The 16,960-nt window shown below is 39.8% G+C and overlaps 1 protein-coding gene across 3 annotated transcripts in view; it reads right to left on the reverse strand.

Annotated features, from left to right (window-relative positions):
• The window catches only part of SLC6A11 (solute carrier family 6 member 11), a 110,492-nt gene extending 94,257 nt beyond the window's left edge, over positions 1–16,235 (reverse strand). For 2 of the 3 annotated variants that reach the window (XM_057404244.1, XM_057404246.1), the window contains exon 1: positions 16,104–16,235. The gene's annotated coding sequence lies outside the window, so the exon portion shown is untranslated. The remainder of the gene's footprint in view (positions 1–16,103) is intronic. The other variant, XM_057404248.1, reaches the window with a different exon arrangement.
• Positions 16,236–16,960: the final 725 nt, after the last annotated feature.

Below are 16,960 nucleotides of genomic sequence, written 5' to 3' on the forward strand. Positions count from 1 at the left end.
AAACATGATTTTTTAACAGACAAACAGCACTCGGAAGGAGCCTCGATCGTGAGGCTTATACAGAACTTCTAAGAGTTAGCGGTCATCTATTCAAATTGAATAGAAGCCCTTACTATGTCCTGTCAAGTCTTACCTGTTTACTTAGCTAACAAAAGCACATTTTTACTTTTTCTATCACTTAGAGCAGCGAGAAAACAAACTAGCAGTGCAAGTTATTTCTCTGAACAAATTACAGAATCATAGAATCAACCAGGTTGGAAAAGACCTTTAAGATCATCCTCATGCCTCTGACTGTAAACCTGGAGGCACTGTACTTCTGCATAAGATGAAGTACATTTCTACATACTGACCAAAATAATCACTCTACAGTAATTTAGTACATGTATGTGGCCAAAGGTGTCCAACAAGACAAAGAGTAAAATGCAGAGTTTTGTGAAGAGAAGAAAAAGTACTAGAAGACACCCATGAAAAGATGTTATAATGTGACTTACAAATGAGATCAAATAAAAGAAATACCAAATGAAGACCTCAGCATTAGATACATAATATAGATACAACTGTCTTACCACTAGCAGTTACTAGTCTGTCATTCTTCCAGATCAAAAACTGAACTTGCGGTCTTCAATGCAGCTATGCCAAATTCATACTGAGAAGTGCTACAATCTGGAAAAGGAATGAATTCTGAAGAAAGCTGGTGTTCAAATCCTCTGGACATATTTCTAACTATATTAAAATTTCAAAATTTGTATTATTAAAGGTACTCAGTGAATGTTAAAACAAAGGCAGAATTTAATTCAGATCATAGATGCTCTCTACAGGCACCTAAATTCCTCTAACTTATCCCCAACATTCTTCCTTGCTGTAGAAGGCAGTAGGGTAAAGAGCTGCTTTGGCACTGTACACTCCAGGCTAATGTGGGGAGACTGTAAGGATTTACAAAGTTAAAGAATCTAACAACTCTACCCCTCAGGTGAGAAAAGAGTGAACCCAATAGGAAGAAGCATCTCCCCTAACCCCTAGGCGATGGTCCTGTTCCCCTTCTTCTGCATGAACAGCCCATCCAGACAGGCTCTGTTAATCCATGAATTTTATACAACGTAACTTGGCTTTCAGCTTTGGAATGAGACTATAGAACAGTAAAAAAACATGAGATGTAAATATCTTGCAATTATATCCCTTCATATATATTTTTTAAATGTCAAGGAACAGAAACGTTTCTTGATGAAAATTAGCGTCTCCCATTCCGATTCAACAGCTTAGTATGTTCATCTATAAAAGTTCCCCACTTTATTCATTTTATTCAAAGTAGCTGGTATGACACTACATTTTAGATTTGTGATCAAAATACTGTTGAGAACACACTGATATTTTAGATATCACTGAGCAGTGATTACACAGCATCAAGGCCTTTTCTATTTGTCATGTTGCCCCATCAGTGAGGAGTCTAGGAGCAACATGACAAATGTTGGGGCATACAGGAAGGGACAGAGCTGGGACCAGCTGACCCAAGGGATATTCCATACCAAATGGAATCACACTCAGCAATAAAAGGGGGTAGGAAAAGGGAAGAAGGGAGGACACTGATTTTAGTTATGGCATTTGTATTCCCAAGTAACAGTCACACACAATGAAGCCCTGCTCTCCTGGAAATGGCTAAATATCTGCCCACTAATGGGAAATTGAATTAATTCCTTATTTTGCTTTGCTTGCACATGCAGCTTTGCCTTATCTATTAAACTGCCTTTATCTCAATTCATGAGTTTTCTCACTTTTCCCCTCCAGATTCTCTACCCTATTCTCCTGGGGGAGATAGTGACCAGATGTGCAGGGCTTAGCTGCCCATCAGGGTTAGACCACAGCACTTACCCAGAAGCAAAAGACCCGTGTTTAATCTTGTACATAAAGTAAATGTCCCTCACAAACATGGTAGCCAATGCAATATTGATGCTCAGTGAAGGGTGGCAGCAACACTGCACAGAGTCTGCCAAATGTGGTTTGAAAACACATAAGAATGAACAACTGTGAGTTACCACGAGGCATGCAGTCACAGGATGTGAATGAGGGAGTGGTTTGGTTCAATTTCACATGTGAAATAGGAGAAAAGCTCCAAAAGACAGCTCAGCTCTTAAAGAGGAAGATTTTTCTCCATGATATAATCAGAAATATATACAAGTTACCACCAAAAGTCTGTTCAACTCAAAGACATGTTTTATTGTTGGTATTTTATATCTTTGAAAATGATCAAAGTGCAACATCAAAATATTGCTTCAAAATTGAAAACAAGAGGGCTCATTTCAGAACATTTCCTTTATTCAGTTCTTTTTGGCTGAAGCTACCTGTTATTAAAACAAAGTAATCACTTGAAAATTTCTGATCAGCTTTTATCAAACACACCCTGTCATGTTCAGTATTTGCTTGCAGTGTTAAACCATAAGCATTTAAGCACTGGAACATCTAGAGCTTTAGTGAAAATATTATGTGTTAAGGTCTCTAAAGCAGAGCTAGTATATTCATACAGACACTATGCTACTGCAACTGCTCTATCACATAAATTACATATGACAGCTTGCACTAACTCAGCAAACCACACTTTGAGCTGTCTGCTGGCACATTACTAATTTACAATTGCCTTCAACAAGATTCCTGCAGAGCAGATGAGGTGATACTGCAGATGTTTCAGCCAACTTGCATTTCTTTGCATCACTGAAGAACAGGTAGAGATTTTTTACTGCTTTGCACCATGGTATTTTAAATCAGAAGTCTATTCCTTTTGTTAATTTTGGTGGGTTAAAGTTGTTACAGTACTTGTGTACTGAAAATCCTTACTCAAATACTTAACAGCTGATTTTTCACAGCTGTTAACTGATATTTAGCCAACACCTGTAGATTCATGTTCTGTGACTTGCCTCAAAAGGGAACTTAGCTGGTAGACCCAGAAAAACATACTGTTGTTAAACCCCATGATGACCAGCAACATCTTGGTGTTATAAGACACAAAACATAGAATACTCGAATTTTATGATACTCACTACTTACTTACTCACTTTTGCACAGCTGTTTTCCAGGCCTGGTGCATGGACTTGTGCATTTTTCACAGCTTAAAGAGGGAGTAGCAGTATAAGTAGAGTATAAAGTAGACTTTATTCTAACTCACTGGAAAGGCAAATTGAGAAGATACAAGATGAGCAGATAGTACAAAATTTCCTATCTGCTGGACAATTATTTTCCCCAGTGACTTGCTACAAGTGAACAAACCAAGGTCAGATGAACCTCACAGCAAAAAGGCATACACCACATTTGTGTGCGCAAAGCACTGTGTCTAGAGGAACAAAGAACAGTAAGTAGGTCCCTGCTTTGCTGGCATGGATTTTGGAAACCTGATAATGGGAATGGTGGGAGGGTGACAGAAGACATGTGGGAACTACTGCTGCACTCTTTCAGAAATGGGTGGTATCTATTTGGGCGTTATGATTCAAGAACATGAGACAAAATAGGCAGATACTTAAGAGTGGGAAAAAGCTTTCCAGAAACTTTTAAGAAAACATTATTTTAACATTATGCTTAAAGCAGAGGTGTGAAGAACTTTATTTAGATGATCCTAATAGCTCCTACTCTACCTCATCCTCTATTCCTATCATATCTACAGGCAAGTTGAAACTGATCCTACACTGTTTAAGTACATTGAAAAGAGAAGCTTAAAATACAACTTGCCTCAAATTCTTTTCCACATGTCTGGCACTGGGTAGAATCACACTACCAGAAACAGTGAGCCTAATCCATAGAAAACTAAATGCATGAGAGAAGAATAAACTCTACAGAAGGTCATTTTATGCATAACTTATACCAAAGGTTTATGTCTGACTTCCTTAATATTCTACTGTTTATAGGACAAGTTATAGGCAACACATCACACAGAGGATGCATCCTGAGAGATGTAGTTCTGGCTTCAGAACAGGAGGAAGAATGAGAAGTTTGGCTCCTCTCTCTTTACAGTCTATAGTAAGAAAAGTGTTAGCAGAACTGCTCAGTGTAAGGAAATAATCCGTTGGTATTCTGTGCTCCCACCATTAGTTTAGGCACAATGTCTGCTGAACGTAATCGCCAAAGTAGTCTCCCATTTCTTAAACTCCTCTAAACTCATTGTCACTAAAAATACGGAGCCAAATGGACCTTTATTCATGATTTTTCATAGCACTTCTTACACTCTGAAAAACATCATTACTTTCAAGGTGCCCAAGCTACAGATATAGTCCTGATTTAACAAGAAAGGTCGAATCCTCACTGAAGCTATATGCATGCTTTACTCAACATTTGAGATGCCGTTATCTAGTAGGTAATACTGTGCTGAACACACTCAAGACCATCATTGCCAGGAAGCGTTTTGTGTTGTTGAAATGGAGAACAACCAGGTTTTGCTTTCTGGAGTGAGGGAACAATGTCAATGTTAAAATTAACTTTTCTAAGTATTATTCCGATTTATTAAATCCAGGAAATCTTTAAGAATAAGAAAGTCAAGAAAACAGTTGACATTTTAAATACTTCATACATAAAAGGTTAAAAGTTTGGAATTTCTCCTGGCACGAAAAGCACTGATGTCTTGCTAGTTTGTAGTTCATTCTGGGCTATAATCTAATTCTAGCCCATGAGTGCGGGCTATCGTTACCGCACCTTGTTTCTGCTTTGTCTGAACTCAGGGACCTCGAATCTGTTTCTTTTATCAGTCAGGATTCTTAGAAAAGGGGTGCCCTCTATCCGCAGGCAGGCAGAGCACACCAATAAAGCTACAGGAGGGCTCCATGTGGGGCTGACTGCATTGCGTTAAAACTATAGGTGGGCTCCACGTGAGGCTGACTACATTGTGTTCGCTGTGGGTTGCTGTCAAGTGCCAGGCGACCACTGAAGCCTTGTGCTACTAAAACTGGAACCTGACATACCCACCTCTCCAAACCCTATATAGACCAGAACCTTACTCAAATGGAAAGGACTTTCATACAATCATAGTAGAGAGAAAATGTAACATGCATTGGTTTATTTAAGGATTTAGGGGGTGAGGTGTTCGAAAAGCAGCTCCTGATATAACTCCCTTTCAAAAAACAGTAACAGTCATTCTCACTGATGCATCCCTAAAGTATGGGAAAAACTAATGCCTGCAAACTCCATTCCAGTTCAAAATATGACACTGAAAACTAGTAATAGTAGGGCATCATGGCCATTTAAAAAACATCCAAAAAACCATAGTGCACTGCAGCCCCTGTTGACATAAGGAAACAGGTGATGCATTTCCCAAGATCTTCTACAGCAAAAACCTTGCACCACTAAAACTCACATGACAATTTAAGGCCCATCTTTCTTTCATTTTGAATATTTCATTTTTTTCATTTTTTTTTTTACAAGTAGCATCTAAGATGTTTCAATTCATTATTTTGAATAAAATAGTATGAATACTATGAAATTATTCATGGATATATTAATATTAGAAAGCTAATGTTAATCAAAGACAAAGATGTCAAAAGTATCAGGACATTTAGATCTTCAGAAAGATTTCTAAAAGACTGAATTTCAAAAGCTGCATATAACAACCTCTGGAAAAAACAGGTCCTTTCAAGAGGCAGCAGTGTGAGTACACAAAACCACTGCTCATGCTTTGACCTGATGATTTGAGCAGTCAGTTATCAACCCAAATATGGCAGCCAGTGCAGAGGCATTCATCCATTTTGCCTTAAACACACACATACAGATATTTTCACAAATTAAAAAAAAAAAACAAAATACACACACAAACCCACAACTTTTGATGAATTTGACAGCAAATGTATTGGAATGTGATCTGACTGAATCAACAGTTAAAAAAAAAAATTAAGTGGCTAAAATAGTATAATGTTAGAGTATAATACTAATGGGTAAGTCTTTTGTGTGTTTGGGGTTATTTTTTTAGTGTTCTTATTTTGTTTTTTTAAAACAGGCACAGTCAAAACTGCCACCATATTTAGCAGCAATGATAATTAATGATCACTATGTCAGCTTTCCCAGGCTAGATTGTCCTGTCAGCCTTTTACTCTCATTTCAGTTTATGCTTGAAAATGGCTCTCAGAACACAAGTGTTAATCTTTGCTTGCAAGGTCTAATTACCTGAATGTAATCAGATACATGTGCGCTCACATACCAGAACCCCCGTGTGCTGGGCTGAACCCCCAGAGCGTGAGCAGCAGGCAGGGAGGGAATTCTGCTCCTCTGCTATGCTCTGGGAAGATGCCACCCCCCCCCACCCCCACCCCCCCCCCTTCCCCCCGCAGTCCTGAAGAGGGATGTGGAAGCTGCTGGAGTCCAGAGGAGGCCACGGAGATGGTGGAAGGGCTGGAGCAGCTCTGCTCTGGAGCCAGGCTGAGAGAGCCGGGCTGGGTCAGCCTGGAGAAGAGAAGGCTCCTGAAGGGGAGACCTCAGAGCAGCTCCAGTGCCTGAAGGGGCTGCAGGAAACCTGGAGAAGGGCTTTGGACAAGGGCCTGTAGGGACAGGCCAAGGGGAATGGCTTTAACCTGCCAGAAGGGAGACTGAGATGAGCATTATCTTACACTATTACTTTTACTTATTATTTAATATTATTTATTATTTAATATATCCTTTAACATTAAAAGGATTTTACTTCTAAATATAACCATTAAGCTAGTTTTTCTTCAATTTTAACAATAGTATCATAATTACATTCATGAAATTGTTCAAGTTAATTTCAAGGTTAAGGACCAAACCCTCTTACTTTGCATATTGGCATAAAGGGACTACCCTTCCTGTTAAGTGGTTTGTATATGTTAGACTACTAAGATTAGGAAATATCTGAAATCTGCTCAAAAGCTTTTATTTTTCCTTAGAAGAGCAGTAGTTCTCTCAGTCAGATAGATAATCACATTCCTACTGCAAATAGTCCAAAGCCAAATCCTGGAGAAGTTAAATGAAAACTTGGATTTAAAATTTGCATTTACTTCCTTCACTCGAGATTAGCTCAAAATACATTCACAAATACTAAAAAATCCCTGTGTTTTGTGGGCATTGGAAAGGAGTCTGTATAAAAGTTCTTCATCTAGACATGATTAATTCTGTAGCTTGTGGCTTAGAATGGGCTTCCCATTTATACTGTCTTTTTTATTAGTAATGAATGATTTACTACAACGTATTCTAGATCAGGCACCACTTTCTAGATGTAACATGGAACTATTTGTATATGGAATATTTCTACATTTTTTTCTACACTATACCACACTATTTCTACAAGTGCTTTCTAAAGGAAACAAACATGCAAAGATAGGAAGTCCATACCTCATCAACAAAATTTTGCTAAGTTTATTTATGTTGCTGGCTTGAGAACGCTACGGCTAAGTACTATAAGGAATGATTCATAGAGTTGAACAAAATCTTGGCAGTTAAAAAAGAAACCAAGCCAAACTTGCTTGCTTTCATTACCAACTATGAAGCCTCACCAGATGTGCTGCGATCTAATAAATCTTTTAAGGGTATCTGTACAGACAGGAAATTCTGTATCAAAATCAGGCACACCTCAGTCGCTGAAACAGATTTTTTTTTGCCATCAGATATCAAAATTAAACTAACTTAAAAACCTTATATAGAAAACAATTGTGGAAGTACAATTCCTACTTAATGGAAGTCAAACATGCAATAGTAGATTAGTGAGAGAGGTAACAGCAAGGATGCACTCAGGAAAGAGAATTTCCCCACCCACAAGCACTGGTTACCTGGGTGAACCACAGGTGCCTTCGCATTACTTCCCTGGTACCTTCTCTGAAGAGTCTGGTTAAATCTTCCACTGACGCTAGAAACATTAGAAAATTTATTCTATGACTGGTCTCTCAGAGGGTTGAGATCTACAAATTACAGCTAAATCTTTGTTATGCAATTTACTTTTTACAAAGAAAAGCCTCCTTTGGTCAAATTGGCATGCATTGACAGAATGGAAAGGTATGCTTGGTTTTAAGTGTGTTTGCAGCAGGTACAGTTAACAGCTATAAAACCAGATTACAGCACTCCTGTTTCCCTGAAAATTTCTTGCTGCAGTATGAACAGATACCACAGAATGCTGGTAATGTAGCAGAACTTACTTGCTACATGCTGCTATTTAACACTGCTCCAGCAATAGACTTCTTCAAGTGGGAGCCTTCCTCCATTGCCTTTCTGCACTTGAGTGCTCACTATTGTCTAGAAAATGGGTTTCTCAGCAGGAGGTGTATGACAACAAAATAGGCCCTTGGCTCAGCAGCCCAATGTTGTCAGAGCTGAATATCTGGCCGGAGCAGGACTTGATATTCCTTAAAATAAGTTCATTAACAGCTTGACCTTTTCTACTTCCTAGGAAGATAGAAGTACCAATGCCTTCCAAACACAACACCAGACCACCTAGGCTGCCACTACATCCGTTTATAAACGGAAGTGTGTGTAAAAGTAGAAAAAAGCCTCGTCTTGCACACTGACCAGAAAGTACATCACATGCAATTAAACCAACTAAAAGTCATTAACATTCTCAAACACTTTTCTGGTAGGTACACTGCCACGGAAATACACTTTGTCTGCTGGGTTACGGTACAGACAGTCCCTTTGACCAGACACCCCCACCTCCTGCTGAATTCCCAGGCTGACAAGTTGCTGCTATGTTTATCACTTTTACAAGTAACAACATTGATGGGAAACAGTAATAATTCTGCTTGTGCTCCAGTACTGCACATTTTGTTGCTGTTGTTAATCTTGGCAACAGTCTGAACTGAGCAACTACATAATCATGGAGTCCATTAACTGGAATAATGCCAGACTTCCCAGTGCTTTATGTTCATAAAAACATCCTTCAACACATTTTCAGATCCAATTATATGACTGATAAATGAAGAAGAAAAAAAAAGTCTAAGAAATTACTTCCACCCTGACTGCTTGCTTGAATTTTCCAGTGGCTTTTCATCAAGACCATAATGAATTTTTCAACTACTCCAGAAGCCAAGCAGTGGGACTAGTGTTAGTGTCTGCAGCAGGGCGAGGCCATCACCTAACAGGTGGAAGCTCATGTCCTGTGTTACCAACCAACAGGAATTGTCTCCAAGATGATCAGCAGCTGGACATCCCCTGCTAAGGACTGATGAAAACCAAGTCGGGCTCACAGAAACCTCAGGGACAGCCACATACACCAAACACTGCAGCCAGTGCTTTGGATGCTCGTGAGTTCAAAAATGCAGCTTGAAAAAGGATATCCCTGCTCCCTGGCCATAGTGGATTTCACACACAGCAAAGAGGCAAGACCAGCAGCAACCATCAGTTTGAGAAAACATTGTTGAAAATCAGGATGTGGCAGAGCCATTTAGTTTGATGTTTCTTCCTGCCAAAAGATGAAGGAGGAAAGAATTTTGTTTCTTATCATCTTCTGGAACATGTACAATGCTAATCCTGCTAATGCTGAGTAGGACTTCATGGATGTTTTCTTTCTAAATCCACACATTTGCTGCGATTTTCTCAGCCTACTGTATATTTGAGTAGCTTGATGAGGTTTACGTCATATTCCCTGCCCCAAACTGTATCAAGCTCAGTTCTCCATAGGACAATAGGGGAGGATGTTTGTACAAAGCAGTAATTTGAACTATTTGCAGTTTCATTTCATGACTACATTTATCTACTTACACCACAGTTAAGATTATTTGTGATTACACTGAGTTCTGTTGCAATTTGTTTACTTTGGTAACAGTCTTCTGAGTTATCAAAACTTATTCCCCCCTCCCCCCCCCCATCTAAACATGATTTAACTGTTCAGTGAGGATTCACTAGCAGTATTGTGGCTACTAGGACGTATTTTCCATCCATGTAACTTCTACCTGGTGGACAAGTTACATCAAAACTCACTGCTTAGAAAAATTTATCTGAGGTATATTAAGCCAGTTGAATTGCATAGCTTGGATGATGAATACTTCATGAAAGACAGTGACCCTTGGCTATCTATAATAGAACACAAACTAGATCTGTGGTACATCTGTTAAGCTGCATGAGAAATTTTTAATGATTTATCTGTAGTTTCATATCACTACAAAAATACTTCTAAATTCTGTTGCTGGCTACAAAGCAAAAATGCTACAGCCAACATTATAATATTCTTTCCAAGTTTTAATTTTCCTTACAGCTAATAAATAGTGCCTGCAATAAGTAGTAGGTCATTGGAAGACAGAGCGAAAACTTTGGGTGCAGATGCAATAAACTGTAATAAGAAAAATCAGCCACCACAAAAATACAGAGGAACATCACAAGATATTATAAACCAAATCGTGAACAAATATTTGCAGAATGGAGGGAACTGGCAGCTTCAATTCTTACTCTCTTCTAAACATGTAATGTGTACTCTATTCTAAAATATTCAGCACATTATGATTTTACCTGCCTCTTCTGCTGTGAATCCCAAATAACTCAGACCTCAACCTGGATTTGAGTGAGCTGCTTTCTTGTTCCATATATTAATTGGCTCTACAAATGGTTAGACATAATTAGAGGCATCTATTCAATGCCCCAGAATAAAGCTTGCATTGCATTGTTCATAACTTCCAGACTTGTTCCCAGGCTGGTCAACAGTCTGTTTTATAGCTATGAGATGCAGAAAGTAATTTTCATTACTTGCATTCTTTTAATTAAAAAATCAATTGAGCTACAGAGCTCATAAATACCTGTTACAAAGTTAAATACCTTGAAGGACACAGTCTGAAGTTAAAGTCATTCTTTGCCAAGTACTTGCAGCTGTATCTTTTTAAATTATTCTTCTTCTCCACATCTCTCTCTTCTAAAAAGAAGTGGAGTGGCTTTACAGGGAGCCAGTACATCATGTTACTATGTTTTACAGTTAGGTCTTGGAAAAAAAAGAAATCACTGGCTACCTGATGTGGTTATTTTTAGAAGCTGAACATATCATCAGAAAAGTCTGTTCTGCATTCCCAGAGCCAAGACAATGTGTCACACTCAGATTGGATGAGTTTCTGAAGCCTGCGGGCAGGAATCCACTAGTGACGGTGCATATCAGCACTGAAACTGAGCAGGAGGCCTCTAGTACAAACGACAAACAGGCAGCCAGAAAACATACAGGAGAAAATATGATGTTGAAATGGCTTTCTTTGAATTCATTCTTATACCTCTTATCAAGAAAGGCAGAATGGGAATACCTTTCTAGTAGCTAGATAGGTGGGATAAAAGCAGAGAAGCTTAATGTGGTTTATTATAGGAATGGAAGCTTAAAAACCAGTTTGTCCTGTTAGCAGGAAGAAAAGCCATCATCTAGAGGACAGGCAGATAGCATCATTGAAAGGCATTAAATTAAAAGAAAATTAATTGTGCCTACTGGAGGACCTTGCATTCACATTACAAATCAGGCCCTCAAAATGGTGCCCAGTGTGCAATTTCAATCTTAGTTTCACAAGGAGTAGGACTGCTTCAGGTGGAACAATAATGCATGAGTTCTACAACCAAGACACCAATTATAGCTTCAGGCTAAGTATTTGCTCCTCAAAAACCCCTCCAAAACACTGACTTGCTAATTTAAACACACACATAATTCTCCCCAGAACATTTGGAGAATTACCTTCTTCCCTCACCCTGAGATTTTTGTTCTGGATCTCACTCCTATTACGAGCAAACTCTTTCCATTCTGGCTGAAATGGTTTGCTTTGCAGCCCCACCAAGACAGCTGTTTTCAAAGAAGAATCATCTCACTCTCCTAGCAAAGGGTAGAAGATGAGGCTATATGAACATGCATCTGGTGCAACTGTCTTTGAACAGCAAACTGGAAACAAACATACTACCATTGTATCACTTGTTGCAAGATGAAAAGAAGAAGCATAAGTGTCTCGGTGTAAAATACTGATATTTAACAATAATTGATCTTGGCACTAATGGTTGTGAAGAGAAATTGTTCAACTGTCTGTTCTACCCACACTACTAGCAGTCTTAGATAAGATGCTCTGGAATTGCCTATTTATTAAAATAATCCTTATATAACTGGTAGTGCAAATACATGGAGAAATGATTCACATCAAACGTGGTATCAGTTGCTATAGCCATGTAAGAAGGATTAGGATGGAAGTAAAGGGACAGTGTCATTCCAGATCAAAGCCAACCATTCTTGCTTTCAAACACTGAGTATCGATGGTTGAGTGAATGAAGCAGAAGATGGGCGGCTAGCTCCATCTTCTCCACTCCATAAAACCACATTAAATCAACTTTTTGGCCACATGCAATGAGTAAGAATCAAAGCGGGTTTTATTTTTAATCATGGAGAACTTCAGTTTGGACAATACAAGCCGAATTGTTCAGTCAACCAGTACTAAAAAAAAAATCATTGTATTTCCTATTTCTGAGCAGTACAACAGATATTTTCTAAACTCAAATAGCATCAACTCTAACATGAACCAAAGCTAAAATGTATATCACAGTATAAGGATAATTATGGAATGATAAAGAGGAGGTGATCGCAGAAAAAGTAGTGATATTAGAGGGTACAAATGACTAGGACTTGGTATGATTTGACAAAGAGATGAAAATTCCAAATATGATCTACTTGGCTCTTTTAAATAGGTAATTGTGTAAGCAAAGTAAGTAAAATCAAACCAGCACAGAATTAAAACCTCATTAGAAAAATGGATGCAATGATAGGAATTGAGTGCATTTCACTGTATTTCTGGAACCTAAGCTGTGAAAAAAGCTGCCCCGGGAGAAAACACACACACACACACACACACACACACACACACACACACACACACACACACAGAGTGAGTGAAATACAATGTGTTCTGTAACAACTGAAACTCAGGAGGCTTTAAAGTCAGCATGTCTAGGAAACTTTACTCAGGAGTTTTAAAAACTTTTTAATGGCAAATTTCAATAACTGCAAAAGACAGGAAAGGTCTCTATGGCTGGGAAAAAAAGCTGTGCTAATGTTTTTTGAAGAATAAATAGAGAGCAACTGTAGAAATAGTAGCCAGCAGTCATTTCCAGTCAGAATAACCGAACAGCTCATACCAGAACGCAATGTAAAAGAACTACAGAATGAAAAAATAATATAACTGAGTTTATGGAAAAGAGAGACGGCTAAACAAATACGTTATCTTTGATACTCTTACGGCTGTGGGCAACAGTGGCAATATCGTTATTGCAGTGTATCAGTAAGGCAAAACTCTGTGGACTTAATATTGGAGCATGTCTCATTCTACACAACCACAACCCTCATATTTTTATGCCCTGTTACTTACTTCCTTCATGTAAAATAATATCCACATCGTTCCTGCAAAAAACAGCCCCTTCAGATGACTGGATGTCCTCACCAACCATGCTTCTTCTTCCTCCTAAAATCCTCACTCAAACTCTGCATCAGCATTTCTAGTCCCTAATTTGGTTCCTCAGCACTAGTATTTCAATATTCTAATTTAACATATACAGGCTGGATTTTTTTAGATTGATCTCACCATTGTAACGATCAATATTATCACTTTCTCCTACCGAGTCTACCAGGTCTCCAGTGATACAAATATTCTCCATGTTCTAATTTCAGTTTTTATCACATCTTCGTCCAGGTCCCACAAGCTTTTTCGAGTGTTATCTTTCCATTTCTTTGCTGCTAGTTTCTAGCATACAATTAATTAATGGACTCTTAGTTTCTGTCTCTTATCACGACACTTTTAAGTGCAGTTAAAGTCTGTAACTTATACACTAGCAGGTTTGCTGTTTTGATACCAGCAGCAAGGATCTTCCATCCCCTCACTTACCTCTGTGATTCACACCCACACAGAGGCGTGTAGCTGCTTATTACATTCTAACCTTTGTTCTTTCAATTGTTTTCAAGATTTACAAAAGCACAGTAACATAGCTTTTAACATCAAAGTTAAATTTGCTTGAATTTAGTAAACTGGTTTAAAATTATTGAGAAAATGATTGACAGGCAGGCTCATACCCAACATGATCTAACTCCCGCTCTTCTTTGGAAACATGTCTGAAAAGCTACCAAGACCATAATGCCCCTCCAGCAGCAGCTGCCAAGTTGCTGCTCTTCTTTCATTGCAACTACTTGTAGTATGCTGTTTGTTTGCTGTGGACTGCTCTTCAGATACACAGGTAGACACAGAAGCTTCAATGGAATTCATTCTGGAAGTCACTGCAGGCTCCCCAAAGGAAGCAATGTAAAAGGAAACCAAAGCATATACAGGGAGAAGCACTACCTCTGTGCCAGCACAGACAGCTGGAGGACTAGAAAGGAGCATGTCTTCAGACTGCAAGATCAGAGATTGTGAGGATTATTGGACTGTACAGTGCTCCCCTATTCCTCTGATTTTAGCATCTGAGCCCCCGATACAGATTAAATACCTGCGGTGTTGAAAGCAAAGAGGAGTTATTGACGTGGTAAAAGTAGGGCTATAAATTGCAGACCCATTTACTGAAGCCAACCCATACATAAGCACAGTACTATCCTATTCAGATAGCACAGCAAAGAATAACAGACAAGATGAGTAAAGATCGGCAAAAATTAATTTTCTGGCTGGCCTCTAAATTAGGGTCATTTAAAGGATCACTTTGTGCTGACAGGAACACTTCCTCTTGTCCCTTCTGTCTAGGTCAGTAGCTCATGCACAGCGTAATTGCTGGCATGTTAAAAACCCCAAAACTTTAAAATGAACAATTACACCACTACAGTTTCAACTATCAGTGGGTTTTGTTAAGTGCCTGTGATATTTTAGATCTCAATTATTGACCTATTTATTATGCAGCCTTGATGGACAGGATCATCTCCCATTTTATAACTCAGAAATGAAGGCCAAACCACTTGTTAGAGGTACTGTGCATTATTGAACCATCAGACTCTCTCAAATTCTAAAAATGTTATGAAGAACAAAAGACCTCTCTCTCACTCACAAAAAGGCAGTCCTTAGCAGTCTTTGCCATCATTTATGGCAGCAGCAGAATTCCAGTGACCATGCTTAGCAAACTGCATACTGAATTTAGCATCGTGTTCAAGCATTATTTAAAGCTACTACAAAAACTGAAGGATTTATTAGCCTCACCAGTACATGCAGTAAAACCTCTGTGGGTCTTCCTAGAAAATATTACCTGAACTTCAGCAGCATAAAGTGGTCAGCAGCATTGCCCCCGCATCCTTCCCTCATCATCTGCAGCAGGGCATCAACCTGGGAGATTCAGCTTTTCCAGAGATTTCCAGAGTGATGACCCACTGTTTATCTGGTCAGATGAGGACCTTTGTTTGGTTTTGATGAATTACATAATGACTGTAATAAAACGTTGGGGATGTTTCACAGAGAAGAAAACACTGGCGAAAAGCTTTTGTGGAGCAGTAAGTGCTGGTAATTAAGTATCAGCCATTCTTCTTCTTCCCTTTATTTGGCAAAGCTGCACGCAGAATATCAATTGAAATTCCCAAATCACCACCACAGGATCCAGTTCAACCAAGCTGACCTAAACTGACTCTTAGCACAGTTCTACCCACATAACCTCAACAGCACAATCAAAACTACCCCACAAACGAGAGACAAAGAGCCTATATGCTCACATGGGAACGCACACCAACCCCAAACATACACAAAAAGAAAGAAAATGTCTCTTTTTTTTTTTCCAACTGGTTTAAAGAACAAGCTTACTTACAGAGCTCAAAGTTGCATTTCCTGCTCAAGACAACCGTGCCTGGGCAGCTGCTTGCCAAACGCAGAGCCGAGCAGAGCTGTGGAAGCCTTGCTCCCCCATTTCTCCGGCACAGAGCGGCCCGCTCCCCGCCGCACCTCAGGCGAACCGCGCTGAGGTAAAACAGCCTCGCGGGCCTCCCCGAGGGCGCCTCATGCGGGTGGGACTGATCCCGCCGCCTGGAGACGCCATGTTTACCACGCTGAGGTGTGAGAGGCGGCAGGCCGCGCCATGACGGACAGCCTAGAGCCTCTGTGAGGGGAGCGCGGACGCCTCGGGCGAGCCCAACGAGAAGAGAGAAAACGCAGGTTCTCAGGAGAACATGGTGCAGGTAAGCCTGGTACAGAACATCAGAGGGGGGAAAACCGGCTTGTACTGGAGCTACACCGGGACAAAACACTCACCTCGGGGCTCTGGGCACCCGCGTGCCACCTGCAGGTTAATTTCCCCAGTACTAAATCCAGAGGTAGTTTTCTGGGAAGAGGAACGTTTCCTTGTGCCCGAAAACGGGATACAAGTGTTTCTCTGTGGTAAAACTTTCTGTTAGCGCGTTCAGCCCTCTTTCTCTTGGTGGCTGCCTTGCTGCAAACCCGCTCCCCTCAGTCATGGCTGGGGGAACTCTAGTGCAGTGCTCTGAGGCTGGGAAAAGGCAGGCAGTAATTCCAGCTCTCCCCTCCACAGTGCTTTAGCTTTCAAGGATATGAGGCATGCTTTAAGGATAGTGAGGAGGAGTATGTGCTAATGTGATGATAAGGGCCATGTGCTTTCATTCGATGAGCCCCGCTGGTGCTCCATTATGAAGCCCGGTTGTAATTACACTGATTACCCTAAGGAATGGAGGGAAAGGGTTAAGTGAAGGGGCGGTGGGTTTGGACTTAGTTCTCCTGAAGCCATAATGTACAAACTGTGGCAATCTATAACATTTGAGATTTCCTTCTATATTCTTGGGATTTTTTAAGTGATATTGACAAACCTTGTTGTATGGTAGACAGTGGATCACGAATTAAATATGCTCTTTAAAAAGGCTTTTGAGTGCAGCGACTTTTGCTGTAGTTTTTATTAAATATAACCTGTGCCCTGGCCATATTGAGGCATTCCTGCAGTGCATTCTTTCCTTTGTCCAAGTGATGCCTCGGGAAAGCATGTGAGGGGGAGAAGATTACCCAAATCCTTTCTGGCAGTGGAGGAACAGTGCAGTATGGCTGATCCCTGATGCTGGTATTTGGTTTACCAGCCAAGAAAGGTAGAATTCTAAATTTGG

This window comes from Pezoporus wallicus, unplaced genomic scaffold (genome assembly GCF_028554395.1).
Source record: "Pezoporus wallicus isolate ANWC-B61680 ecotype Strahan unplaced genomic scaffold, APGP_CSIRO_Pwel_v1 contig_5935, whole genome shotgun sequence".
In the NCBI taxonomy this organism is placed as follows: Eukaryota; Metazoa; Chordata; class Aves; order Psittaciformes; family Psittacidae; genus Pezoporus; species Pezoporus wallicus.